The 14,230-nt window shown below is 37.1% G+C and overlaps 1 protein-coding gene and 1 pseudogene across 6 annotated transcripts in view; both read right to left on the minus strand.

Annotated features, from left to right (window-relative positions):
* The window catches only part of LOC134473982 (coenzyme Q-binding protein COQ10 homolog B, mitochondrial-like), a 31,447-nt pseudogene extending 22,620 nt beyond the window's left edge, over positions 1–8,827 (minus strand).
* Rabgap1l (RAB GTPase activating protein 1 like) overlaps positions 1–14,230 on the minus strand; it is a 718,519-nt gene that overhangs the window by 188,940 nt on the left and 515,349 nt on the right. The gene's annotated exons all lie outside the window — the stretch shown is intronic.

Consider the following 14,230-nt stretch of genomic DNA (forward strand, 5'->3'; position numbering starts at 1 on the left):
TTGCCCTTCTTGTAAGCTGCATAAACCATGTGGTGCCCAGGAAGAGAGAAGTCAGTTTTGCAGGCCTATGGCTGGTAGTCTGAGCATCTGTTAGGAGGATGATAGTACACAATATAGTGAATATGGGGGACTGCCTTCTGTCTGGTTTTGGATTTCCAATATTGTTCTCACTGTTTAGTTTTGTTTCAATTTATTTTGTTTTACTTAATGTGTGTTTTGATTGGCTTTATTCTGTTTTGTTTTATTTGATTTTATTATGTCTGGCAGTATGGACAACTATTGTGAAGATATCAAGATATATTATGATATCCATCATCGATTTCCTATTATCCTGTTTTGAAGTTCTGTACCACTTTGAAAAAATAAAAGTTAAAAATTAAAAAAAGTTAAAAGCATAGTTTCTACTTAATATACATCATTTTTATACCCTCATAAATTAAAAAAAAATCAAATTTCTATACTTTAATACAGAAACTGCTACCCAGAAATGATGCACTGTCAAAATGTAAAACTTCAAACTTAGGATTTTTCTTGGCTTTGTAGTTGAATAAAAGCTAAGGTAAGAAGATAAAATACTGGTTGGCTAGAAAATTGACAGTCCTTTTTAATGTCATATCACAATATTTAGTAAAACAGTTGCCTCTAAAGACAGACCACAGGCCTATGATGCCTGTCACTCTAGCAAAGTGGCTGGGAAGTTGTGTACAGTCTAAATGGAATACATTTGGTGGCTGGAGTCTGAGGATCAGAAAATCCAACTACTTTTTCTAAACAGAAAGAAGAATCTCTGTGTTCATCACAAGTATCTCTCAGGAAGACTTGTCAACCAGCCAGGGGAGGGGTATATGCTTATAATCTTAGCACGTGGGAGGCTGAGACAGAAGGATTGCTGTGAGTTCAAGGCCAGCCTGAGTTACATAAGTAAAGTTCAAGGCCAACCTGCACTACACACGGAGACTTTGTCAAAAAGAAGACTTGTCAGTCAAGACACAGTACCAGCCAAGAAGCCCAGATCATATTAAGAGTTTTGCCCTCTCCCCTAAGTTTGTGCTTTTATCTGGCCTCAGTATAGCAAATATTAAATAGGGAAAGAAGAAATCTCTAAAAACAAGCAGACAAATAAATAAAACAAGAAGACTTAAGAATTATGCCTAGAAAAAAGAAATCTTTGGATCTGTTACTCAGAAGAGTTCACCCAGAAGCAAAAATACCCAAAGTGTATAGAAGCATTGAGGGAGTTACTTCCCAAAGAAAATCAAAAAGCTAGCCTAAAAGAAAAGCCTGTATTTGATTACTAAAACACTTCTCAGTGTTCCAAATCTCCACAAATAGCAAATTTTGAAAGTTTGCAGCTCCCCAGGAGGATGTACTCTCTAACGCTATCTTTAGATATCATCATAGAGGAGACTGGGTAATAGTTACAGATCAGAATTAGAACCAGGAAACAGCCAGATGAGAAAACAAGAAAACTCCAGGACTGTAGCAAGGAATCTTAGAAATTTCTACAGAGTAGTGACTGTGACATGTTTCTCATTCTTCTCTTTTTTGAAGAACAATTTTTCCTATAACTATTCTTTTCCTTCTACTTTCTTCCCCGCACCCCCAACCAGGGATTGAACTCACAACCTCAGCTTGCCAGGTAGGCATTTATGCCACTGAGCTAAACTCCCAGCCTTCCTTCTACTTTCATATAGTGGGTATGAGGTGAACAGGTAACTTGTCCATGGATTAACGGGATGATCTCTAACCCGAAAGACAGGAAAGCACACTATGCAGAGACCTCTAACTTCAGGTAGATGAAGTAACTGAATGGAACCTTGCGAATGTCTCTTGAAAAAGAGTCTGTGTGTGGGAATAAAGGTGGTCACAGACGCTGAATGGCCACTAGGGCAAACTACAACAGGCTGCTAATTGTTCTTCAGAATCTTCTCCTCCTTTTACATATATAGAAATTAAGAGTATACTTGGCTGCTAACTACAGACTATATTGCCCCTGCAGCTAAATGTGGCCACTGATAAAACTTCGTAATGGAATGTAAGATTGATGTATGCAACTTCCTTCTTGCTTTTTTAAAAGGAAACTGTTTGTCCTATATTTATCCTTGAAATTTCCTTGTTCATTTGAAATGGAACAGGGACAGACAGAAGCACTGACATAGCTTTAACCATGTACTTGAAGACAGCATTGTAGGGGGTTTGCTGAAAAAACAAAAAACCAAACCAAACCATAGAACTTGAGTCCCTGAGTGACCTCATAGAACAGAGCTTCCTACCTTTTGGGGCAAATTATCATCTTTCTAGACTGTGATTTGTAAGACAAACACAGTATCATATTTAAACCATTATATCTTTTTTATGGTTTCCCTGTTACATATTCATTGTCTTTTTAAGTAGACATAAAAATGATATTATTTAAGGTTACAAATGCCACAAACAAATGATTTGTTCTAAATTCATTTAAACTTACCAAAAATAAATTCTAGTAGTAACAGGAAAATATAAGAAATAAACCAACAAGTCTACTTTTGTGTTTCTATTAAACACAAAAGTTTTTGTTCATCATTAATAAGTCACATATCACATAAATTTGTTTATGCTTCCATTGAATTTTCTCTGACTGGCTATACTATTGCGATAATATCAATTAATTCTCACAGTGGATCATCAAACTGTCAACACTTTAATGAAAAAAATTAGTCTATTTCATGCTGAATAGCAATACCAGCAGCTCTTATAGATAAAAAAGGTCATAAAAACTTATTGGGCAGTAACATCTTTTGACAAAAGTCTCCTGATAATATCTCCCTATCATCAGTTCACACACACTGATTGGTCAAAGTAAAATAGAATCTGACTAGAGCATTAAGCACCTTTCAGGAAGGACTTCATACATCTTAGAGACAATGAAAGAACAGTGGATTGGCAGAACTTAGAAATCAAGTATCGTTTTAGTCAGTCAATAATATGATAATTTTGAACACTGAGTTCATTTTCATCAGCCTAAATTTAATTATTTGTTGGCACAATGGTTCTTGCTTTCTCTGGCTCTGCTTCTATCCTATCCATTTTTTAATTGAGATAATTATCTTTGAACATGCAGCCTTCAAATAACTTGGATAAAACGCTTTTCTTTTCTCTTTGTACAATGTCAATACAGATTTGTGAAATAGAGGCTGACTTCACTACAATGTAAGGGTCTCCTGCTATATAATATATTTTTTAAAGCATAGCATTTTGAATGAGACACATAAACACATAATCACATATATGTACACACATGTATATATACATATAAGACAGACTACCAGTTTGTATAACAGAAACTTAGAGACTTAGAAACTATATTTTCTTGATTCCTTATTTTATAAATAAGAAAGGTTATTAGAAAGGTTAGATGATCTGATTAAAGTCTCAGGGAACTGATGGCAGCCATGTAATTAAAGCTCTCGAGAACCTCATCTTGTGCAAATGCACTCTGGCGGAGGCCTGGCCTTGGCCACTTTCCCTTGTACTCTGCCTACAATTTCTTATTCTCAGGTTAACTGCCATCTTTGGAAAATCTTTCCTGGTTCTCCCAGAATGAAACTGGCATCTTGTCTCTAGCTACTCAAACCTCCTTTTTAAACCCAAAACCAAGCACATTGAATTGTAAGTGTACACTTGGATGCCTCCTTCATTAGACTCATGACCACTTTAGGATGTTGAACTATATACTCTCACATCTAACCCAGAACCTAGCAAGAGTAAACACTCTCAGAATGTCTGCTGAACAAGGGAACTAACCAGTCAGCACAGGTTCCTCCAAAGGGAGGTAGGACAGGTGGAATCATGGACATGGGGTCAGGACTAGCCTTGGAATAAATGCAGAACACATTTTTATTAAATACAGGTACAAAGCAAGGGAGGGGTGAAGACAGAGCTTTTTTAAGTAAAAAGAGATAAAAGTTTGAATGAGTTTATGCTGAGTACTTATTTTGCTCATAAAAATAGTGCAAGGAAGACAATGAATTTTACTATTCTTGTCTCTGTCAAATGACCTTATATTTCTTATGGCACATAAATTCAAATTACTTTTGAGCATGGTGTGTTTTCCCTACTGTTTTGTCTTCCTAGTATTTTAGACTTTCTCATGGAAAATAAATAATAACAAATTCCTATTTAAAATATGCATGGTGCTATGATGAATGATTTTTTTCCAGATGTAGATCCCTAATTCATGAAACACATAATTTTTGAAACTTTAAAACTTAAAAATTTTTTGAGTATCCTATAGTAGTTAGAAGCCCTGTATTTTTGTTGGTTTATGTTAGCATTTGCTAGACAGTATCTTAACACTAACCTACCATCAAACTGAAGATACACCAGAGTATGGTTAAAAACAAACAATTCAAATAACAAATGATGTGGAGGAGAAAACCAAATTAAAGAAATACTAACAGCCACAGAATTTAAAGTATTATGTTCCAAACTTTTTCCTATCACGAAGTGGTGCATTACTGCCACCAGCAGGACAACAGAGATTCCTTCAAGCAGAAAACAGTATAAAACCCACTAAATTTCAAAAGAAGGCTGCTTTCATTTTTCTAAGGTCCCTAGATTTCTAACCTGAAAGTCAACTGCAGGAATCGCACTTCTGATTTCCATACATTTTTATCTTCAAGCACAGAAACAAAGACTTTGAACTCAATTTGCTGCATCTAACACCAAAAGAAAGAAATCTATTTTCCAGGTGTATTGTCTCTACTTCCCCTCCTTTAACCCTTTATATATTGAAACAAGATCCTACAAGGAGTGGCAGGAACAGCATGAGTAAGTCCTTCTTCCCAAGGCCAGCAAAGGGGAGGCAGGAATGCCCTTTAGAAAATCCTAGGGATGCTTAACTAATGAGCATGGTATTTAATAATTAGGGTTTTAAAAATTCTTTAGAATAAACAGTCTTGCAGTACGTGGTGGCACACGCATGTAATCCCAACACTCAGGAGGTGGAGGCAAGAGGATTGCTGCAAGTTTGAGGCCAGCATGGGCTTTATAGCAAGTTCAACTGAACTACATTAAGGAGACCCCGTCTCAAACAAAACAAAACAAAACAAAACATCAAATAAACAGGTCTTACTTCTCGAGTTATTTTGGTTCTCTATTAAACCTATTTTCTTCTTTTGCCCATTCAAAAATGCTATCAGTGGATGAACTGTGTCCTTTTTTTTGTACCAAAAATAAACAAATTAACTTTATTAAATTACAACTTCAGTCCTTACATTAATTTTTAAAATACCACTTTGTAATGTTATTGAAAATGAGTACACACAATAAATAGGAAATGGGGCTGAGTGGTGCTGGAAGATGATCAATCAATGTTGATCAGGAGGCTCTTGGGTAGACAAAGTATCACATGCAGTGAGCGTCACTTAAGGAGCAGCCGCAGCACCTGGGAGGAGGCTGAAAGCCACTAGGAAGGGAGCTGCATGCTCTAGACCAGAAAGAACAACAACAAAACAAAAAAACCCACACCCACACCTCACTGTTCATCTAGGAGCCAAACTCACTATGGCACTGAATTACAGCCTACTTCCCATCACAACAATTTAAAAATATCAACAGTGCCAGGAAACATTTATTAACAGTTTTGTTTTGTTTTTTGTTTTTTGGTGATGCTGGGGACTGAACCCAGGGCCTCAAAGAGGCTAGGCAAGTGCTGTAGCACTGAGCTATATCCTCTGCCCTTTTTTCAAATTTATTTTGAGGCAGTCTCACCCAAGTTGTCTACAGTGATCTTATAGTTGCAATTCTCCTGCTTCAGTCTCCTAAGTAGCTGGGGTTACCGGCATATGCCACGCATGTGGGTGAAGTTCTTGCTTTAAATATATGAAAAGTCCGGGGGCTGGGGATTTAGCTCAGCGGCATAAGCGCCTGCCTTGCAAGCAGGCAGTCGTGAGTTCGATCCCTGGTACCAGTAAAAAGGAAAAAGACAAAAAAAAAAAAAAAAAAAAAAGAAAAGTCCTCAAGTATCTGAAGCCATATTGCAGGCTCTCCAGCAAAAGTTACACATACTCTGAATTTAATAACTTAAATACAACATGATTAATATAACATACACTGCATATCTCAACAAACTTCTTGAAGGTAAGGTGATAATTAAAAAGCACTTTAAATTACAGTGTTAATTCCTGCTCAGAGAAATGATGTTAGTATTCCAGTGACAGTGGCGACATCCCTTACTGTAAATGCAGAACCTACTAATGTATGCCTCTCTTGGAAGTTTACTTGATTGAAGAGAGAATTCTTACCTACATGTGAGTCCACATTCTACGTGCAAGTTTTCAACAGAGCATGTTTTTTAATCAAAACTAGGTTTAATAAATACTTTCTCACTTCTGAAAACAAATCCTGAAAGCAATTCCTAACTATGAAGAGAAGTTAAAAGCAGGTGACACCAGCCCTTTCCCCTTTGCATGTGTTGCACTTTTGTGCAGCAGTAATTCCTGGGATGCGTTTGTTTCCAGGTTCTACAACTTCTTCTTTCAAAGGCAGTGACCATCTGCTTTACAACTTCATCCAAAAAAAAAAAAAAAAAATCAGCAAGCTGCGAGTGCAGAAGTGAATGGAACGCAAACAAAACCAGAAAATCCAAAGTGCAAGTTCTTCAGTGACCAGTAAGACCCAGGCTGAGACACAAACCATCCACACTGAAGTCTCCCATCCATGCAGGATGTCTTTATCAAATGTGATTTTCCTAAGGTTACTGCTGATATGTATTGCACCAACACAGGCAAAAATCTGATTTTGACCTGGGTTTTATAATATCCCAAATTCCTCGATACTTTGTCTGACTTTTTCCACAAAGGAATAAAACGATCATAATCCTCTAAGCCCAACACCATATCATAGTCGTCAACATTGAACATCCTATAATTCCTCTCACTGTATATTCTTTCTTTTGACATTAAAAGTATAGTGATTTTGAAGAAAATTCTTGCATGGATCTCTTTAGGCAAAATTAAAGTATACAGTGAAAGAGTTTTATTCATCAGTGTACCTCAGGAAGCCTAACATCTGATGTTCAACATGGATCTTGTGTGGCTCCTTGTGCTACCCTTGGACAGCATTCCAAGATCATCTTCTGCCATGATCAACCTGAATTGTGCTTTTATTACTATAGTTTGGATCTTGGATATCCCCTAAAGGTTCATATGCTAAAGCTTGGTCCTCACAAAAGCACTACTAATAGTGGGAGGCTACAATACTTTTTAAGAAGTGAGCCAAGTGGGAGGTCTGTAGATAACTGGGCATGCCCTTGAAAGAACTGTGGGACTCTAGTCCTTTCTTGTTTTTCTCCTTTTTTCCCCACTTCTCATGTTAAGCTGGAAAGGCACTTCAAAGGCTGTGCAGCCATGACTGAAGTATGCCCAAGTATGGCTCATATTGATAGCAGACTTTGGCATCATCTAAATGATGCTGGTTTTGCAAGCATGCAGAATATAAGAGCTTTGAGATCATAAAGGCTTCTACTGAGATTTCAAAGTAAAGCCTGGGAGGTCAAGAAAGTGTTACAGGATCAGAATTCTTGCCACCACTTACTGTGTGGCAATGTGTCAACTGGGAGAGTGAAGCTGAAGATGGAATGGATACTCCAGGGAGGAACAGGTGCCAGCAGTGAGCAATGCTTCGGAGGGAAGTTACAGGCAAAGAACAAAGCTAGTCCAAGAAAGTGCCATATAGACTATAACCAGCAATGCTGTAGGGGCAGGGCTGCCCACGTGCATGGGAACCTACAACTCACCACAAATGCTGAACACGGAGACTTAAAATTTAACGTTTGCTGTGTTAGGTTTTAGTCTTCCTTTGGGTTGATTTCTTACTATCTTCCTATTCCACCTTTTTGGAATAGGAATATTTACCTGTGCTTATCCCATCACTATATCTTGGAAGTTTGTAACTTCCTTTTTCACTTTCACAAGGGTTGACAGCTTTGTTTGCCCTGAATCTCAGAGAAGACTTTATACTTGGGCTTTAGAACAATGATGGGACTTTTAAGATTTTAGAGATTCTTAGAGGTAGACTAAATGTATTTTTCATTGTGAGGGAAGAAATGCTATTGTTTGTATCTCAAATGTCCTCTCTTAGTCACAAGCCTGCATGTTAAAGGCTTGGGCCCCAGCATGAAGTCCTGGGAGGTACAGAACCTTTAAGAATTGGGGGCTAATTGGAGGTTGTTTTATTTTATTTTATTTTAATTTTTTGGTACCGGGGATTAAACTCATAATCTCACACGTGCCAGGCAGGCACTTATACTGCTGAGCTAAACCCCTAGCCTGCCTTTTTTGAGGTCTTTTTATCACTGAGGGAATGTTCTTGAAGGGAACAATGAGCATACAGTTTATTTCTCTATTATAAAACTACTACCAAACATGGCAGCAAGGAGATGGTGGTAACAGTGGTAGTAATGATAACTCAGAAATAGTTATGGGGAGAAACCTTTTCTGAAAGAAGGTAAATGAGATAAGGCACAAGATGACATGTGTGTTCTTGCCACCTCCATTTAACATTGTATTAAAGGTTCTAGTCAGGCCAATTAGGCAAGAGAAAAAATAAAAGCACCCAAATTAGAAAGGAAGAACTAAAAAAAAAATTTTAAAAAAGGGAGAACTAAAGTTTTCTGTAAAAAAATTTCTTAAGATCCACCCCTTCCCACTCATCAATATCATGGCTAAAAGTGAGTTGAAGAGAGGGGCTGGGGATTTAGCTCAGCAGCATAAGCACCTGCCTTGCAAGCAGCCAGTCGTGAGTTTGATCCCCGGTACCGATAAAAATGAAAAAGACAAAAAAAAAAAAAAAAAAAAAAAAAAAAAAGAGTTGAAGAAGTTTTTAAGATAGAAAAGCAATATAGACAAATCAGTTGTATTTTTACATGTTAATAATTAAGAAATGAAATTGACATTTATACCTTGAAATAAATTTAATAAAAGAAGTGCAAGAATTTTGTACACTGAAACTATAAAGCATAATCAAAAGAGATTAAAGAACTGAATGGAAAAGTCTATGAGCATGGATTAGAAGACTAAATAATATTTACATGTCACCTTTCCTCAACAAAGAAATTCAGTGCTATCTCTGTTAAAATGCCATTGCCTTTCTTGCAGAAATTGACAACATGATCCTAAAATTGCAGGGGACCCAGTATTACCAAAACAATCTTTAAAAAGAATAAGGGTAAAGACCCATATTTCCTATCTTAGTTACTTCCCTCTTGTTGCTGAGACAAAATACCTGACATCCAAGGTTAAAGAAGGCAAGGTTTATTTAGCAGTTTTTAGAGGTTTCAGTCCAAAATCAGCTGGCTCTAAGGCAGAGTGGCAACCATTCATGAACAAGAGAGGAGCAAGCAAGCTTCTTTCTGTCCCTTACACTGCATGCAGGCTACCTGCCCTACAGAAGGTGTAGCACTCACACCTTTAATGCCAGTATTAGACAGTGAGTCAATCACAAATGCTAGATTCAACCCTCTTCGAAAACACTGCCTCCCATGACTGCATGAGGCTTGGAAGAGGACATCCAGACACAAACCAAAAATATTTCCTGATCTCAAAACTCACTACATACCTGAGTAACTACACTTGTAAACTGACTGGTTAACCATAGTTCAGTGGTTAACCTCATACCTGCCTGCCTTGTGAGTTCCCATTTTTTACTACCTTAGACCTGCCTCAGCTCATGGTTTTGCTCCATAATAATTCCTAGAAAACACAGGATCCTCAGCAACCCACTTGGGATTCCTTCCGTGTGTTAGAAGAAGCTTTTTTTCAATAAATATATTCTGCTCTTTTAAAAAATTACTACAAAGCTATTATAATCAAAACTGCATGCTACTGGCATAAGGACACATATTAATGGAATAGAGAGTCTAGAAATTAAATCGTGTGCATATGATCAAGTGATTAATTGACAAGGATGCTAAGAACATTCAAGGGAGCCAGAACATTTCAACAAATGGTATGGGAACAATTAAATAACCATGCACTAAACCACAAAATTGTACCATGAGACTTTACACACATAAGGGTAGCTGAAACTCAAAAAACTGACAGTAACAAGTGTTGACAAGCATGTGGCAAAATGAAACCCCTCATTGTTTTAAAAACCTCTTATTTGCCTTATTTATATGGGAAGAATTCTTGCTCTAGGGTTAAGGGAATGGTAAAGCACACTTGATAATGGACAAATGAGACTGACTGCAATTTATTAGCCACACAAACGCACAACCCTAGGGGAAGATGGCATTGCATCATTTATAACAGAGTTAACAATCAGAAACAATGGGAAGCAGACTCCGTAGTACCAACAAACTGGGGTGCCCCCCCACTTGGCTTCCTCAAGAGAATCTGACTGGCTTGTTTAAAGAATGATGCAGGCTGACAGGGAACTGAAACCTGCTACTTTTAAGTAAGAAGAGCACCTCTTCCTTTTGTTAAGAGGTTTTTTGATTTTTTTGTTTGCTAGGGAACCTTATCCATGGAAGCAAAGAAGGACATCTTGCTGTTAGATCTCTGAAGGCCCTCTGGCTTTGCCCAAGATGTCAAGAGAGTACTTCGTACTGAACTTTAATTTTAGGCTTTAGACCATACTCGTGCATTACTAGTGGGAATGCAATGGTGTGGTAACTTTGGAAAACTGTTTTGAAGTTCTTCAAAAAGTTAAACACAGGTTTAATTTAACAAGACCATCTGACCTATGTCTTAGCTACTTTTCTTATTGCTAAGACAAATTACACAACATCCAAAATTAAAGGAAGAAAGACATATCACAGCTCACAGTTTAAAGAGGTTTCAATACACAGTTAGATGGCTGCCAGGCCGGGCAGCATGGAAGAAGAGCATCATAGAGGAGAAACAATTCATGGTGGGCAGAAGGGAGCAAAGCAGCAAGCAACCACAGCAGGCTTTTTTCTGTCCGTTATATTCTATTCTGGGCACGTGCCCTCGGGGTGGGCAGCACTCCTACCCAAGGTGGGCCTTCCCACTACCCACAACAGAATTATACCGAAACAATCAGTGAACTAATTTAGTAATCATACACCCTTAATCCTAGCAGCACACACTTTAGATCCAACTACTCTGAAAATCCCCACCTGTGAATGGATGAAGCTTTGGGAGGGGACATTTGGACCGACCCATAGCAACCCATTAATTCTGTTCCTAGGCTTATACCTAAGAGAACTGAAAACATATAAACACACACACACACACACACGCACACACGCACACACGCACACACACACACACCTGCACACAAAATTTTCATAGCAGCATTATTCGTAAGTCAAAAAATGGAAACAATGCAAAGGTTCAACAAATGATGATAAAACAAAATGTGATTCAGTTATAGATAAAGTATTACCTAGCAATAAGGAATGAAGAACTGATACATGCTGCAACACAGAAAGGCCTTGAAAACATTATGCTAAATGAAAGAAACCAGTGACAAAAGGCTATTTATCATACATGATTTCATTTATGGTAATGTTCAGAACAGGTAAATTCACCCAAACAAAAGACAGATTGGTAGTTGTAAGGCCCTCTTAAGGGGAGGAAATCACTTTATGATTATTGGGGTTTCTTTCTGGGGTGATGAAAATGATCCAGAATTATGATAAGAGTGGTTGGTTTTAAATTTTGTGAATATACTAAAAACCACTAAATTATACCTTTTTAAAAGTTAATTTTTATGGTATGTAAGTTAATGAAAATAAAATAAACTGAATACTGGGAACTAGAACAATTAATTGCAAAGGTTTCTTAAAAAAAGACAACCAAAGATGAAAATGAACTATTACCCTAGCAGAATTTTTATTCATATCCACATATTAGGAACTAAGAGAAGCCAATTCTTTCTCAAGATGAGTGACAGTCAGGTCATAAATATATTTTTTTCACTTGTTTGTTTTTTGAGACAATCTTTTTGAGGGGATACTAGGAATCAAACTCAGGACCTTGAGTTTACCAGGCAGGCAATTATGCCATTTAAGCTATATTCCCAGCCCCGTGAGTTACTCTTACTGTGTAGTTCAGGTTGGCCTTGAACTCACTGTGTAGCACAAACTGGCCTCCAACTCGCAGCAATCCTATTGCCTCTATCTCTGCCTCTGCCTTTGCCTCTGCCTCTGCACCTGCCTCTGCACCTGCCTCTGCGCTGGTCTCTTCCTCTGCCTCTGCCTCTGCCTCCCGGATTAGGGGTGTTGCCACCATGCTTAGCCGATTAGGCAGTAAATAGTAAGAGCCTTGTAGCATTTAAATATTCATATTCATATGTGTTTAATTACTACACTGTTTTATTTAAAAAATGCAGTCTCCAAGAAGGCAGCATCTTTCCTGGACACTACTTTACCTGCGATGCCTAGACGGTAACCTACACTATACATTTTCAAAATTTGTTAAATGAGGCCACTGCAATAGTCTAACTTAGATAGTTCCATAGTCTAAACTACCGAAGAGGAGTAGGAGAAGCGTTAGTTCTAAATATTCTCAAGAAGTAGAAACCACCAGACTTCATGATTAGGAGACGGAGGCGGTAAGAAAATAAAGGATAACTTCTGGGTTTCCAGCTGGAGCAGCTGGGTAGCACCTTTACTGAAGGGGAGGTTCCTGGGGGAAAAGTGCATCGTGGAGAACAACACATCAGCTCAGTTTTGACTAGGATTTGATGTACCTGTGAAATACACCCAAACATTTGGGTTTGGATTAAGTATGAGTAAACATTTACAGATAAGATCAGGGGGAATGAACAGGATTTGCGAGAAAGATACATGGAGCAAATTCCCAGGGGCTGGAACTCGGTGGAACTCCAAATTAATGGTTAAGAAAAAAACAAGAGAAAAGAAAAATGAGAAGCAGAATAGAGGGAGATAAAAAGATGAGACAAAAGAAACAAGGGAAGATGTTTTCAAAATATGAAAAGAAATGTATTGTCCTTATATCATTTGTCAGCTGTTAAGGGATCAAGTAAGATAAAAACAGATGCCCACTAGATTTTACTAGTGACTTTATCAAAAAAGCTTTGCTGGAATGGCAAGGAACACACAAAGGAGAGGCTGACAAACCAAAACCAAAGGCATGCTTCAACACTCTTGCACAATATACAAAGCCCTTCCAAACTAACAAGAGGCCCATTCTTTTAAAATTTAGCCAGGATCAACTGGCATTCCTAACAAAACTGGATGTTCCTAAACAAAGGAAGTAACAAACTCTTCAAAAAGAGTTTTATTTATTTACAATGAAGCAAATTACTTCTGTAATTACTTTTCAGCTCCCTTGTTTTACAATGTGATATCCATGCCCACATAAAATAAAAAGCACACATTTAGAAATTCTTGTCGAGTATGGGAAAAACATACTTCCCTGATGCTGGTAGAGAGCATTTTTGTAATATGCCACAGAAATTAAAATATGATTGCCATCTGACCTAGCAATTCCACATGAGAAATTTACCTAGGAGTTATCATTAGATAACACAAAGGTGGAAATTTAAGAATATCTGTTACAATTCATTTAACGTAAGTCTAGAAATAAATGATCACGAAAATTAAACACAAAATTTGTTAAATTACAGTATGTATAAGAAGATAAAAAACAGTAATTAAAAAATAAATTATCTGTCTATATAGTAGCACCTGGATAAACTGTTGTACTTACTGAGTTCTGGATACCAGTTATATTAACTTATTAAATCCTAATAATCCTATGAGATGGGTATTACCAATACCTTTATTTCAAAAATGAAAAAACTACTTTTTATTTAAAATCACTAGATAAATTATTGGAGAGAGTATATGTCGTTAAGTAGTCTGGTTCCCTTGTCTGCATGCTTATAATTGCTATATGTGTGTGGTAACATGGGAAGATAATCATGATATGGTACTAAATGAAGAAGAGTACTGTTTTAATAATGAAAGGGAAAGAAAGTGCTCAAAAGGAAAGAACAACTTATAGACATACATATATAATTGTATGTATATATGTGCAAGACAGATAACCATACTAAGTTTTTGATAGTTCAAACAGAATAGTTTGTACTGTCATTGTTTGATTGTTCACCTTTTGTTTTGATTTTGTAATTTGAACAACTACTTCTAAGATAACAATATGTAATATATCAGCCAGTGATGATTTCTTAATTTTTTTGAAATTCTGTACCATTTCTATCCTTTTTGTTTTGCTTTTTTTTTAAAAAATAGAATTTT

The sequence above is a fragment of the Cavia porcellus genome, unplaced genomic scaffold (assembly GCF_034190915.1).
Source record: "Cavia porcellus strain 051 isolate PalLab524CR breed Dunkin Hartley unplaced genomic scaffold, mCavPor4.1 scaffold_29, whole genome shotgun sequence".
Taxonomy (NCBI): Eukaryota; Metazoa; Chordata; class Mammalia; order Rodentia; family Caviidae; genus Cavia; species Cavia porcellus.